This window comes from Triticum urartu, unplaced genomic scaffold (assembly GCF_003073215.2).
Source record: "Triticum urartu cultivar G1812 unplaced genomic scaffold, Tu2.1 TuUngrouped_contig_359, whole genome shotgun sequence".
Lineage (NCBI taxonomy): Eukaryota > Viridiplantae > Streptophyta > Magnoliopsida > Poales > Poaceae > Triticum > Triticum urartu.
This window is the reverse complement of record NW_024114133.1, coordinates 1-4,018: the sequence shown is the minus strand read 5'-3', so window position 1 is coordinate 4,018 and position 4,018 is coordinate 1. Positions and strand designations below refer to the sequence as shown.

Genomic DNA, 4,018 nt, shown 5'->3' with positions numbered 1-4,018 from the left:
TTTATTTGCTGTTTTACTTATTTTAATTTTTTAGAACTCATGTAATTTTTTGAATTCATAAACAGATTTTGAAATCAGGGAATTTTTTGAAATTTAAAACTCATGATCATTTTCTTAAATCCATATAAATTTTAGGAGCATTTTCTTAAATCAGCAAACATTTAAAAATTAATAAAAAACCGTGATCATTATTTCAAAATTCAGGAAATAATTTTATAAATTCATGGACATTTATTAATTTGTGAATATTTTTTGAAATTTCAGATCATTTTTCAATTCAGTAACATTTTTAGAAGGGATTATAAATAATTTATTCATATTTAATCTGGGTACAAGCATCTTAATTACAGATACGGCTACATGACATATTGAATACACCACAATGCTGAAATTAATATTTCTTGTGGCAAAATAACGCAAGAAGATGGAACAGTACACACGAGGGGAGGATGATCATGTAGCTAGAAGAGTAGCACCCAAGCAAGGAGCAGAGAGGCTATCGCCATGAGTGACACCGCCTGTGAGGGGGCCGGAGCCGCTGCGCCCTCCTCGAGCGTCAGCGTCTCGCCGCCAATGTCATAGATCATGTTGGTGCCAGCCTGCACCATGGTTCCCAGGACAGAGCCGAACGGTGTGCCCACTGGCGTCGGCAGCATGGTGAGGCACTGCAGCCCGGTGACGTCGTCCTTGAAGAAGTAGTGCACCGTCGTGAGCTCAATGGCCGGCGTATCCTCGCCGTCGAACACCAGCGTTAGCTTGGGGAACGTCAGCGCCGCCACGGAGTGCGCGTTGTAGCATAGGTCGAACAGGCCGCCGGCGAAAGCTGAGCCGCTCACCTCTTGCGCCGTGATCTTGCTCACCAGCGCCTGCCTCACAGCCTTGTAGGCGTCCTCTTGAAGGCGGGTTATGGGGGTGAGCGTGCTCATGACCACGCCACCGGAGCTGCCGTCGGCTGCAAGGTCGAACGCCCCAGCGGGGATGCCGCTCAGGGCCTGGCCGTCAACCTGTATGGAGGTGAGCTTGACGTAGTAGACGTTGGGGAACGCGGTGCCCCTAAGAAGCGGCGTCGAGCGGCCACCGCGCCTCGTCTGCGGCACGGCGGCGTCTCCGAGGAGCACGACGCTCTCGGAGTCGGAGCTGCCGGCTTCGTCGGGGGCCAGGTAGTAGGAGAACTTGTTGACGCTGAGCTGCGACACGAAGGATAGTGGGCCCCTTTTGAAGCCGAAGCTGCCCGGCTCGCCTTCGAGGGGCACCGTGCTGTTGGCAGCGCTGCACCCCAACACCGCGCTGCCGACGATGCCCCCACGGCCACGGCGACCGATTCGTTGGCGACGAACCCGGTGGTGTTGATCCCCGGTCCGTACACGTAGACGTACCTGCAGCGATCGTCGCCGTTGGGGTTGCCGCCACAGGTGTCGGTGGTGTCATTGGCCAGGAGGCTCCGACACGTCTGGCTAGCGCATGGGACCCTGACCGGTGCGGCCACGCACTGTGTTGTCCAGACGAAATCGTTGAGGAGGTCGACGACGCCGGAGACGTCATTCTGCGTAGGCCCAATGGAGACGTTGTAGAGCACGATGTAGCCGGCGTCGTCCGCCGCCGCGCTGCCAAGCTGGTCCGTGTTTTGGTTGCGACGGCGCGCCTTTTTGAGCAAGGCGTTGGTGCCGGACCTAGGCGGCTTTGTGGACAGAGAGTTGGGCGCCTGGTTGACGGTCGTCGCCCTCCTCGCGGCCGCAGGCGCCGGCGCCAGGAGGAGAAGCTGGAGAACAAGTAGCCAAGCTAGCAGCGTGACGGCCAAGGCACTGCCAATAGTGCTTCTTGTTGCAGCGGGGCGCGCCATTTTTTTGAGCTAGGGAGTACGTAATTAGCTAGCTAACTAGCTAGTATCTGCTGCAATATACACACGCGCGTACAGATAAACATGTACGTACGTAGGAAGGATTGGCTGAGAATCAACCGGTGGATGGATGCCATTAATCGCAAGGGTGCCGCGAGAAGGAGCACAAGATGAGTCCTGCCTTTGACAGCGATGAAGAACGCTCACGGTTAATGCGGCGACTGTGACTGCTCCGGCCTCCAATCATCCGTCAAGGACGAAGTCAAGGTAGTACACACGCAACACAACGCAACGCACGTATTGAAATTCCAGAGGGAGGAGTAGAGAGGCCTCCTGCTAAGCGGACGAAGCTCAAGGTCCGGCCACGGATCGCCGGGGTCGGCCGGCGTAGTGGCCGTTCAGGATCAGGTTGCTGGTCAAGTTCATGACGAGGGAGAGGGTCTGCGATGCCGATCCACGTTTCAGGTCAGCAGCCTACCCAGAGTTTTTTTTCCCCAAGAGGCCAGAGGCCCAGAGCTGCACTTTGTCCCGCTCTTCAAAATTTACATGTTCCCGCTCTTGAGCTACGCTTCCTGTCCGTCTACTTGAGCAAGGCCTTGAGTCACGTATGGGCCAATACTTCGGCCACGATCACACGTAGGCTTTCGGCTTTTTTAGAGAGGACAAAGCCCAGGCACAAACGCCGCGCTGGAAACGAGCGTGCGAGCCGAACGAACAAACGACTAGACAAGCAATTTTTAGTCCCACATGGCTTAGCTTAGCGTAAGCACTCCAATTCATAAGCGCGCCAGGCTTTTTATGGGGTGTGCCTAAAGAGAGCACATCCACCCCAACCTGTGCGGTCTGCACATCCAGCAACCCCAACTGGATATTGAAATTGAATCCTTGTAGCTTATGTCGTGTACGCCTGGTAAATATTTCCTTTTTTATTTTTCGTATGTTTTTCTCAAACATTATTGAGTAGCCTGGTAAATAATTGCTTTTCTTATGTTCCATAAATTCGTATTTTAAATAGCCTCAACCATTGTTTTGTATCACTGACATGTACGCCTGGTATATAATTCCTTTTCTATCGTGTGCCCGGTATATAATTCCTTTTATTTCATTTATTGTTTAAATTTTAATTTAAAATGATATCAAACATTATTGTGTAGCCTGCTAGCTAAGTAAATTCTTTTCTAATGTTTCATAAAATCATATTTTAAGTAGCCTCGAATATTGTTTTATATGACTGGCATACAGTACTACACCATTTATTATGACCAGCAAACAATTCCGTATGTTGCAACAAAAGAAACAGTCAGGTCCTCCACCTATTCACGATGGGTTTGGTCAATGAGCATATGACATGCACGCCCGGTAAATAGGAGTAATTATTTTATTTTATTTCTTATATTTTATTTATAAAATCTCAAACATTAGTTTGTATGACATTTTAAATTACCTCGGATATTGTTTTGTATGACTGACATTTGTGACATGTACGCCTGGTGAATAATATTATTTTATCTCGTCCACCTGGTAAATAAGACTTTTATTTCATTGCTCACAACAAAAGTCTCTTATTTCATTTCTCGTAAAGTGGTATTTTAAGTAACTTCAAATATTATTTTGTACTCCTTCCGTCCGAAAAAGATTGTCTCAAGCTTGTCCCTCAAATGAATGTATCTAGCACTAACTTGATGCTAGATACATTCATTTGAGGGACAAGCTTTTTTCGGACAAAGAGAGTATGACATATAGTATTACGTCATTACTATGACTAGCAAACATGTATATATGTATGTTGTAACTGGAGAAACAGTCATACTGTCCACTCACAGTGGAGGTAGTCAATCCCTAAGCCGGCACTAAAGGGTGGGGACTAAAGGTCCTCCCCTTTAGTATCGGTTCTGCACGAATTGCTGCTAAAGGGCCACCACGTGGCATGAGCCAGCGCCCGTGGGCGAGGAGACCTTTAGTACCGGTTTGTAACACCAACCGGTACTAAAAGGTTCGGGGGTTTTGGGTCCATGATTTTTTTCCTTTAATTTTGTGTTTTCCATTTAATTCTTTTTCGTTTGCTGGTATTTTACGATACTACATATTGTACACGTTATGCATATATATAAATAGAATTTCTCGTAGAACCTATATATATCATTCACAACCACCATTCACACACATACACATGTATATATG

The 4,018-nt window shown here is 47.9% G+C and overlaps 1 pseudogene; it reads right to left on the bottom strand.

Annotated features, from left to right (window-relative positions):
- Positions 1 to 299: 299 nt before the first annotated feature.
- LOC125527326 lies at positions 300 to 1,922 on the bottom strand (annotated as a pseudogene).
- Between the last annotated feature and the right edge of the window lie 2,096 nt (positions 1,923 to 4,018).